The sequence below is a fragment of the Magnolia sinica genome, chromosome 2, assembly GCF_029962835.1.
Source record: "Magnolia sinica isolate HGM2019 chromosome 2, MsV1, whole genome shotgun sequence".
Taxonomy (NCBI): domain Eukaryota; kingdom Viridiplantae; phylum Streptophyta; class Magnoliopsida; order Magnoliales; family Magnoliaceae; genus Magnolia; species Magnolia sinica.
The window spans coordinates 58,869,163-58,880,970 of record NC_080574.1 but is presented as its reverse complement, the minus strand read 5'-3'; the positions used below and the strand labels follow the sequence as shown (position 1 = coordinate 58,880,970).

At 38.0% G+C, this 11,808-nt stretch overlaps 1 non-coding gene across 1 annotated transcript; it reads right to left on the bottom strand.

Moving 5' to 3' along the window:
- Positions 1-2,447: 2,447 nt before the first annotated feature.
- On the bottom strand, positions 2,448-2,554 carry LOC131238236 (small nucleolar RNA R71). Its single transcript, XR_009167643.1, has one exon. It is a non-coding gene; the product is annotated as a small nucleolar RNA R71 (small nucleolar RNA).
- Positions 2,555-11,808: the final 9,254 nt, after the last annotated feature.

Here is an 11,808-nt window from a genome sequence, read left to right as displayed (position 1 = left end):
GCGTAGATCTCCCTGATCTCTACAAGTGGATTCTCTGAATCCCCAGTTTTTTATCCCTGATTTCTCTTAAGTTTTACATTAATCTCTCACCATTATTCATCAATTTATATTTGATTTAGATTTCATCTTAGGCTAGTTCTAGTTCTATTTAGTTTCAGATTACGTACAGGCAAAATAACAAAAATAAAATCCAAAAAAAAGAAGATCCTACCTATACCACTTTCGCAGGTGATCTCGATTGTATGTAGCGTATGCAACAAGCCTTTAAACCCCTAGGTTGCCCCTAGTGGACGAGTTGTAGTCTCGTGAGGGTTTACGGATAAAGTACAAAGAACAAGGGACTTATGAAGCCCCGAACTTGGCTGCGAAAAGATGTTGTGCGAAATTTACTGCGAAAAGGGTTTCGCACCGACCGACTTCAGCACTCCACTGCCCATCCTTGATGTATAAAAGGAAGAGACTGGGACGTCTAGGAGGAGAGGAGATCCAGGGAGAGCTCGGTTTGGAGAGAAGAAAGAGAAGAGAAGAAAGAAAAGGAAGAAAGAGAGAAAAGGAGCTTGACGTGAAGCAATCAAAGGGATGTGTTTGTTTTCTATTATATTTTTCTTTTCAAATTCTTTGTTCCATCCCATGGGTTGTTAATTTCTTAGCTAGGGCTGAGATGAAGTCCCTAATTTGAATGACTCTTGTATGTGTTGATTTTATCTGAATTTGATTGGTTTGTTTCTTTCTCTAGTGTGCTTAACTAAAATCTCCGTACTTCTCCATTCTACGAGCTTAACCAAAGTCTAGTTATGGATGTTGTTTGGAATATTATTCTAGGTGCTTGTGTCTGACCATGAACAGGTTTTCTATAGAGGAAGAAACAGGAATCTACATCTCTTCATGCCTGACCATGGATGGAAAGATGTGATCCATATGCTTTAAGGGATTATACATTCTGTGTGCCCGACCAAGGACACAGTTTGTGATTTATTTAATTTATATCAATCTGAATAGGGTGAATCAACAGGTAAAACAAGGGTTAGGATAATATTGGGTAGATTCGAAAGTCCTAGTCTTCTCCTTGATTGAATTTTCCTCATTATTCTCGATTATTTTCCGTATATTTGTGTTAGTAGTTTGCTTAATTATTTATTGGATTAGTTAAGAAGAATTGTAGATTTAAATTGTGACAACCAGTTCTCGTGGGAACGATCGTAATACGTACCATATTTACATCTGATTCGTATACTTGCGAGTTTAAAATCATTTAAATCAGATTGGTTTAAGAAAACATCAAGTTTTTGGCGCCGTTGCCGGGGACTGTTTCGGTCCAATTGGATTTAGGATTCTCTCTTATCATAATTCATAGTCTTAGGTTTTTACTAACTTTAGGTTAAATTTTTTTTTTTTTGAAACTAACCTATTTCCTATTTTGTAGGGTCCCGACATAAACTTCTAATTTGGTAATCTCTTTCTAAATTCTCTACTTTTTCTAATTTCTATTTTTACAATTAGGGTTTTATTTTTTTAGAAATTTTCTATTTCTAGGCTTTCTTTTTTAAAAATTTTCTATTTTCTAATTTAAGATTTTGACTCTTCTTTCAAGTAACTTTCTATTTTCTTGTTTTAGAAAAATTTTCCCTTTTTAGAAACTAACTTAGCTTTTTATTTCTAAGATTAGAAACTTTCTTTTTTAGAAATTAACCGTTGCTTAGGATTTTTCTAGCATTATTTTAGGAAATTCAATTTATTTTTGTTTTTATTATGTCTACAGGAATTGAGGAAGGAAGCTGCTAAATAAGATTGTCTTCAAAAGGAGGAGCTCTCAAATCTTCAAACATTCATCATCTCCTTTTCCGGGTTCTTCCTTCCAATTCTCGTTTACATAGCTTTCTCTTGTTTTTAGGAATTCATAACTTTTATTTTTAGTTTTATTCCTCTTAGGTTGCATCTTAGTTTAGTTTTCTTTCTTATATTGATAACATAGTTTATGCTAGGACGTAGATCTCTGAACATAGAACTAACACCTTTTGATCCTGAAATAGAAAGAACCTTTCGTAGAAGATTTAGAAACATCCTATTTGAAATGGCGGACGAGAATGGAACTAAAGCTCTTAGAGATTATTCAGCTCCTATCCAATTCAATGCGCCTTCATGTATAGAAGCCCGCCACCACGGCAGCACAATTTGAACTTAAACCTGGGGTCATACAATTGTTGCCCTCCTTTTGTGGTTTAGATAAAGAGGATCCATATCATCATGTGAAAGAATTCTTAGACATTTGCTCCACCTTTCAGTTCCAAAACTTTTCAAACGATTCGATCTGTTTGCGCCTTTTTCCTTTTTCTTTGAAGGATAAGGCGAAAGCATGGTTGAATTCTCTAGGAGTTGGGTCTATCACTACATGGGACTAACTATCTAAGAAGTTCTTAAACAAGTTCTTCTCGGTTCACAAAACTAATGCTCTCCGTAGAGAAATTACGAATTTCACACAAAAAGAGGGTGAGCACTTTCATGAATGTTGGGAAAGATGGAAGGACTTACTTCTTAAATGTCCACACCATAGTTTTGAAAAGTGGCAATAGGTTCAATACTTCTATGACGGTCTAACACCCCAAAACCGTTGCATGGTTGACGCCATTAGTGGAGGGTCATTCATGACTAAAAGTGATGTCGAAGCTTGGAATTTCTTTGAAACCTTGTGTGAAAACTCCCAGCAATGGGACTATTCAAATAGAGGTGAAAGAAGTCCTCAACCACTGAAGAAAGAGGGTATATATGAGGTAGGAGTCACGCCAGATCTTTATGCCAAAATTGATAGCCTGACAAAGAAAGTGGATGCTTTAATATTAAACAATGGACCTCCACAAACAACTCAAGTCGAGTCATGTGCCATATGTTCCAGTCTCGCCCATCCTACGCAGTCTTGTTCATCTAGTTCAGCATTTCCAGAATTTTTCTCTGAACAAGTGAATGCTATGAACACCTTTAGGAGAACTGAGAATGATCCTTCCTTTAGGAGAACTGAGAATGATCCCTACTCAAATACCTACAACCCAGGGTGGGCTAGACATCCAAATTTCTCTTGGGCAAAAGGACCACAACAAGGAGGACCATCTGGAAATCCTCCTTTGCAATCTTACTCCCAAGTTGGCAGTCAACAACCTCAGCAGTTCCCACAGTATCAACAAGTACCTCCACAATCTAGGAAACCATCTCTTGAGGACACACTCAATCTTTTTATGTAGAGTTCACTTCAATTTCAAAAAGACACCCAACATACTTTACTAGCTAACCAGCAAAGTTTACATGCAAATGCGTAATCCATTGCCAAGCTGGAAGTATAGTTGGGTCAACTTGCTGCCATATTGAGTGAGAGAGAGAAGGGTAAGTTTCCTAGTCAACCTGTGGCAAATCCAAAAGGACAGTATGAGATTGGCTCTAATTCAAACCAAGAACAATATCATGAGCAAGCTAAATCAATCATTACCCTTAGGTCCGGTAAACAGATTGAGAACAAAGTAGAGATGCCTAGGGAAGAATCAAATTCCAAATCAGAAGATCAAAATAAAGTGGAGAGACATACTAATGCATCGAAAGCCCAAAAGCACTCTGACTCTCCAGGAACCACTCATGTGCCATCTTATGTGCCTAAAGCACCTTTTCCTCAACGCCTGGCACCAGTTAAGAAAGGAAACAACTTTAATGAGATATTGGACATGTTTAAGTAAGTGCAAATCAACATTCTGTTGCTTGATGCTATCAAGCAAGTTCTTGCTTACGCTAAGTTTCTTAAAGATTTATGCACTCAAAAGCATAAGATGAATGTTCATAAGAAGGTCTTCCTTGCGGAGCAACTCAGCTGCATGATTCAACACAACACCCCTCCTAAATTTAGGGATCCAGGAGCTCCTACCATTTCTTGTGTCATAGGAGATCATAAGGTTGAGAAAGCATTGCTTGATTTAGGGGCGAGCGTCAATTTGTTACCATATTCTGTGTATGAGCAGCTAGGACTTGGTGAACTGAAATCAACCAAAATAACACTCCAACAGGCTGATAGATCTGTCAAGGTGCCCCGTGGTGTTATTGAAGATGTACTAATCTAGGTTGGCAAGTTTTATTTTCCAGTGGATTTCATCGTTCTAGATACTCAGCCTGTCCAGAATCCTACAAGTCAAATCCCGGTTATCTTAGGACGTCCATTCTTGGCCACATCCAATGCAATCATAAATTGCAGGAATGGAGTTATGAAGCTATCTTTTAGTAACATGAAGATTAAACTCAATATTTTCAATGATGGACAACAAATGTCAGACTCGGATGATATATTTGAAGTGAACATGATTGAGAGTCTAGTGCATGACTCTTGAGACTTGTTTAGCACATTTTGGCATAGATTTTGATATAGAAAGTTCCATCCAAGAAGTCAATGCATTGCTTGACTCTAATCTAAAAATGGATACAACAAAATGGAAAGCTAGAGTGGAACCTCTTCCACCTTCTGAGTCTAAACTGGTCCCGTCTATTGAGAAACCACTCGAAGTCGACCTTAAACAATTATCTAAAACTCTCAAGTATGCATTTTTAGGACCTTCTGAAACCTTGCCTGTCATCATAGCTGCTAACCTTGATAAAGAATAGGAGGGTAAGTTTCTTAATGTTCTTAGAAAACATAAGGCAGCTATTGGGTGGAAAATAGCGGACATAAAGGGAATAAGCCCCACGGTGTGTATGCATCGTATTCATCTTGAAGAAAATGCAAAGACATCGTGTGAATTGCAAAGGAGGCTTAACCCTAACATGCAAGAGGTCGTTCGAGCTGAGGTGCTAAAATTGTTAGATGTCGGTATCATTTACCCCATTTCGGATAGCACATGGGTCAGCCCAGTTCAAGTTGATCCTAAAAAGTCTGGGATTACGGTGAAAAAGAATGAGGATAATGAGTTAGTGCCAACTCGCATGACTACGGGTTGGCGAGTTTGTATTGATTACCGTAAACTGAACCTGGTCACAAGGAAGGATCACTTTCCTCTTCCTTTCATAGATCAGATGCTTGAGAGATTGGCAGGGCACAGCTATTATTGTTTCCTGGATGGTTATTCCGGGTATAATCAGATTCCCATTGCTCCCGAGGATCAAGAGAACCACATTTACATGTCCTTTTGGTACATATGCCTATCGGTGTATGCCATTTGGGTTGTGTAATGCGCCTGCGACCTTCCAATGATACATGGTGAGTATTTTTTCAGACATGGTTGAGTGTTTCCTTGAGATTTTCATGGATGATTTTTCAATTTTTGGCTCTTCATTTGATGAATGTTTATACCATCTATCTCTTATCTTGGAAAGATGTGAAAAAATGAACCTGCTATTGAATTGGAAAAAGTGCCATTTTGTGGTTCAAAAAGGGATTGTACTCGGGCATGTTATTTCAAGTAAAGGCATTGAAGTTGATAAAGCTAAAATTGATTTAATTTCTAGTCTTCCTCCACCCAGAACGGTTAAGGAGATTAGATCACTCTTAGGGCATGCGAGATTCTACAGGAGATTCATTAAGAATTTTAGCAAAATTTCTCGACCCTTATGCAATTTACTAGCTAAAGATATTGCTTTTGTCTTTAATGATGAGTGTCGGCAAGCTTTTGATAAGTTGAAGCATTTACTGACTTCTGCTCCAATCATCCAACGACCTGATTGGAGTTTACCCTTTGAGCTTATGTGTGATGCTTCAAATTATACTGTTGGAGCTGTCCTAGGACAAAGATTGAACAAAATGCCTCATGTCATTTATTATGCTAGTAGGACTCTAAATGATGCACAGCTTAACTACTCTACCACTGAAAAAGAATTGTTAGCAGTAGTATTTGCTCTAGACAAATTCAGGTCGTATCTCATAGGGTCAAAGGTTATAGTGTTCTCAAATCATGCAGCATTGAAATATCTTCCTTCTAAAAAAGACGCTAAACCTCGATTGATTCGGTGGATTCTCTTGCTACAAGAATTCGATATTGAAATTCGGGATAAAAAGGGTTCTGAAAATGTAGTAGCCGACCATTTGTCTAGACTTGTCTTAGAGTCCACAGTGGATCCTTTGCCAATGAACGAGTCTTTCCCTGATGAACAACTTCTAACTATTTCTCAATTACCTTGGTATGCAGACATTGTAAACTATCTTGTTACAGGTCAACTTCCTTCTTATTGGACTAAACAAGATAAATCCAATTTTCTTACGGAGGTTAAACATTTCTTTTGGGACGACCCATACTTATTCAAAATTTGTCCTGATCAGATTATTAGGAGATGTGTGCCTGAGAATGAGTTTCATAGTATAATCTCCTTTTGTCATGACCATGTATGTGGTGGTCATTTTGGTTCAAAGAAAACAGCTGCGAAAGTCTTACAAAGTGGATTTTATTGGCCTACATTGTTTCGAGACACCCATGCCTTTTTCTTAACATGTGATAGATGCCAACGTACGGGTAATATTTTCCACAGGAACATGATGCCACTTACCAATATTCTCATTGTTGAAATATTTGATGTTTGGGGTATTGACTTCATGGGCCCATTTCCCCCGTCATTCGGTTATGTGTATATCCTTGTGGCCGTTGACTATGTCTCTAAGTGGATTGAAGCAGTGCCATGTAAAATGAATGATCACAAAGTTGTGGTTCGTTTCTTAAAAGAAAATATCTTTTCTCATTTTGACACTCCTCGAGCAATTATAAGTGATGGGGGTACTCATTTTTGCAATAAACCGTTTGAATCTTTAATGAAGAAATATTCAATCACACATAAAGTTGCAACGCCATATCATCCACAAACAAGTGGTCAAGTTCAGGTGTCAAATCGGGAGATTAAACAAATTTTAGAGAAAACGGCTCGCCCCGATCGTAAGGATTGGTCGCAACGTTTGAATGATGCTCTTTGGGCATATCGTACGGAAACCTCAATTGGAATGTCTCCATATAGGCTTGTATTTGGGAAAGCCTATCACTTACCTGTGGAATTAGAACATCATGCTTATTGGGCCATCAAAACTTTTAATTTTGATTTAAACAAGGCTGGATCACACCGTAAACTTCAACTCAATGAGTTAGAAGAAATTCGAAATGAGGCATATGAGAATGCAAAAATTTATAAAGAGCAGACAAAAATCTTCCATGACAAATCAATTCTTCACAAGACATTTGAACCGAACTAGAAAGTATTATTGTACAATTCCAGGCTACGCCACTTTCCTGGAAAAATACGTTCGCGATGGTATGGTCCTTATCGAGTAGTAAAAGTATTTCCTCATGGAGCAGTTGAGATTCAAAATCTAACAGACAGGAATATCTTTAAAGTAAATGGTCAACGACTGAAACCATATTTAGATGATTTGGTGAACAAAGATGTTGAGGAAATTTATTTGGCGGACCCAGGTTATCAAGATTGATTAATTCATGGTCCATTCTTGTCTGGCTGAAGACGTTAAACTTAGCGCTCCTGGGAGGCAACCTAGTTTTTCATTCCATTTCACTTTTCTTATTCATTAGTTCAATGTTTGTGGGTAGCATTGCTACAAACCCTCACGAGACTACAACTCGTCCACAAGGGGTAACCTAGGGGTTTAAAGGCTTGTTGCATTCGCTAAATGCAATCGAGAGCACCAGCGAAAGTGATATAGGTAGGATTTTCTTTTTGTGTTTTTATCAGTTTGCTTTTGTTGATTTCTCTCTTATGCTGACTCACTCTTACATGGATATTTTTTAGAAAGCATTTAGATTCTTTCATACAGGTACTATTTGTCCATCACTCCCCTTTTACTTTTGTTGTCTCATGAGCATTGCATGTTTATTTCTTTTACATTGAGGATAATGTAGATTTTAGATTGGGGGTGGGCGATTAGGTTACCTCATCAGTATTTTCTTGGTCGTGAGCACAAATTGTGAAAATTTTTATTTTTTTTTAGAATTTCTTGTGTATCTGAAGTGATTTTGAAGGATAAGTGTGATTTTAACATTGCAAGGTACAGAATGTCGGTAATTTATAACTCTTGGATTCAGCCATCCGTTAGATTTCACAGTGAAGTTTGAATTGTTAACCCATGATTAGAACTTTTAAACATTGATTGAGTCATGATCTCACATATCACATCTCGGTTGCACATTAAGGTTTCGTTTCAACATTGAATGATTAACTTGGTAATCACTAAGCATGAAAGGAACCAGCCTGAATTTTTTTTTTTAGCTTCGGTCTATAAATAAGAATTAAAAGAAAGGGTAAATCATATAATCTTCACCATAGGTTTGCTCCCTATAGGTGTAGATTCGATTCCTTATGGTTGTCATTTGAAAAAGTTAGGCGACAAGTTTTCGTCATATGTTTGCTCCATATAAGTGAGGATTTAATTCCCCTCCTTGGCATTACTGTTCAGAAAAAAATAAATCAAGGGCTGATAGAATGAAAAGTTAACCTATTAGGCAAGTGTTGGTTTCAGTTGTCATGCATTCCGTTGTTAATTACTAATGATATCATGAAATTGACAATTGGATCTCTTAATGATAATAAGCCGAGATTACACTATACACTCATGGAACTCAATGTTTAGAATATTCTAATTAATGGATTAATATTTTGAAATTGATTATGAAGTTTACCGTGAGCTTGATTCCAGAAAGAAAAATTCCATGCACCATTCATGAATCTTAGAATTCTCGCGCCTCGACGATTTGTTCACAAGTCACTCAGGTTTACAGAAATTGTCGTGAATTTCTGAAATTATTTTTCGCATGTTTTGCTCGGGACTAGCAAAATGCTGGTTGGGGGTGGTGATGAGGGTCGAATATTGCATATCAGACCCCAATTATTGCCTAATTTTACGTATATGATAATGCTTAACGAAGTATTTTAATTATATTTTTGTAGCAGGATGAAATCAGGAGCGTTGATGGAAAAAGAGTACTACAAGTGTAGATTTGATTCTCCGAAGTCACCAGAGCAAGGGACGCATTCCAGAGGACCAATATTGAATAATTTACATGTCAGGGATCCGAGGAAATCAAGCCATTCACATTAAAATGATCTGAAATTAGTCCAGAATGCAAGATCACAGGAGTTCCGCCATCCGATTGACACGAAACTCCATACATGGGATGGGGATCATAAATTAACCGTACAAATTAAATTTCATCCATTGAATCACTGAGGAAGTGGCCCAATGGCCAGATCAGCCCCTTAATTCATTAAGTGGGGCCCACCTGATAACAAGACATGCTTCAAATTTGGTCTGAACCCCTTAATCGGGGAGACAAAATAGATGGACGGTGAAGATTTCTCATAAGCATCACAGAGGGCCCTGTATGTGCAGCATATGCGTACACCATGTACATGTGCTCACTGAGCACGGAACTAGCTAAGGCGGGTCAGTAGGCGCTCACCTGTGTCTCCTTTCCAAAACGGCAGTTGCCGTTTTCATTCAGCATAACGGACAGAAAGTCCATTTTTACGAACCTCTGTGGGGCCCACCCATGGCACGTACGTCTGATCCAATCCGTCCATCGTGTAGAGGGCCTCGAAGAAATCAAACACACGCTGATTTTTTGTACCCATTCATACACACGTGTTTGGTACAGAGACCACAAGTGGACTGCCCTGCAACATTCAAATTGATTTTAACATGATTTCTTCTCTGGGCCGCGTCAATGGACGTTCAAAACCATCCATCTTTGAACGAAATCTCGTCCTGAATCTAATGTACGAGGTGGATTTTCCCAAAAACACTTCTGTGGGGCTCACTCATCATCGCAGCATTGTACGTGCGTAGGCTTACGCACGTCGGTGAAAAACGAACTTTCGGGCGGTTGTGGCCCACCATCTTTGATCAGATGGAAGATCTGATCCGTCCATCGTATAGGCCAGCCAAAAACGTCCCAAGAGACGTTGATTTTATGGATGAAGTACAAAGAACAAGGGAGTTATGAAGCCCCAAACTTGGCTACGAAAAGATGTTGTGCGAACTTTGCTACGAAAAGGATTTCGCACCGACCGACTTTAGCACTCCACCGCCCATCCTTGCTGTATAAAAGGAGGAGGTTGGGACGTCTAGGAGGAGAGGAGATCCAGGGAGAGCTCGGTTTGGAGAGAAGAAAGAGAAGAGAAGAAAGAAAAGGAAGAAAGAGAGCAAAGGAGCTTGACGTGAAGCAATCAAAGGGATGTATTTGTTTTCTATTATATTTTTCTTTCCAGATTCTTTGTTCCATCCCATGAGTTGTTAATTTCTTAGCTAGGGCTGAGATAAAGCCCCTAATTTGAATGACTCTTGTATGTGTTGATTTTATCTGAATTTGATTGGTTTGTTTCTTTCTCTAGTGTGCTTAACTGAAATCTCCGTACTTCTCCATTCTACGAGGTTAACCAAAGTCTAGTTATGGATGTTGTTTGGAATATTAATCTAGGTGCTTGTGTCTGACCATGAACAGGTTTTCTATAGAGGAAGAAACAGGAATCTACATCTCTTCATGCCTGACCATGGATGGAAAGATGTGATCCATATGCTTTAAGGGATTATACATTCTGTGTGCCCAACCAAGGACATAGTTTGTGATTTATTTAATTTATATCAATCTGAATAGGGTGAATCAACAAATAAAACAAGGGTTAGGATAATATTGGGTGGATTCGAAAGTCTTAGTCTTCTCCTTGATTGAATTTTCCTCATTATTCTCAATTATTTTCTGTATATTTGTGTTAGTAGTTTGCTCAATTATTTGTTCGATTAGTTAAGAAGAATCGTAGATTTAAATTGTGACAACCAGTCCTCGTGGGAACGATCTCGTAATACGTACCATATTTACATCTGATTCGTATACTTGCGAGTTTAAAATCATTTAAATCAGATTAGTTTAAATGATTTTAAACTTGCAAGTATATTAATCAGATGTAAATATGGTACGTATTACAAGATCATTCCCACGAGGACTGGTTGTCACAATTTAAATCTATAATTCTTCTTAACTAATCCAACAAATAATTGAGCAAACTACTAACACAAATATACGAAAAATAATTAAGAATAATGAGGAAAATTTAATCAAGGAGAAGACTAGGACTTTTGAATCTACCCAATACTATCCTAACCCTTGTTTTACCTGTTGATTCACCCTATTCAGATTGATATAAATTAAATAAATCACAAACTATGTCCTTGGTCAGGCACACAGAATGTATAATCCCTTAAAGCATATGGATCACATCTTTCCATCCATGGTCAGGCATGAAGAGATGTAGATTCCTGTTTCTTCCTCTATAGAAAACCTGTTCATGGTCAGACACAAGCACCTAGATTAATATTCCAAACAATATCCATAACTAGACTTTGGTTAAGCTCGTAGAATGGAGAAGTACGGATATTTCAGTTAAGCACACTAGAGAAAGAAACAAACTAACCAAATTCAGATAAAATCAACACATACAAGAGTCATTCAAATTAGGGGCTTTATCTCAGCCCTAGCTAAGAATTAACAACTCATGGGATAGAACAAAGAATCTGCAAAGAAAGATATAATAGAAAACAAACACATCCCTTTGATTGCTTCACGTCAAGCTCCTTTGCTCTCTTTCTTCCTTTTCTTTCTTCTCTTCTCTTTCTTCTCTCCAAACCGAGCTCTCCCTAGATCTCCTCTCCTCTTAGACATCCCAGCCTCCTCCTTTTATACAGCAAGGATGGGCGGTGGAGTGCTAAAGTTGGTCGGTGCGAAACCCTTTTCGCAGCAAAGTTCACACAACATCTTTTCGCAGCCAAGTTCGGGGCTTCATAAGTCCCTTGTTCTTTGTACT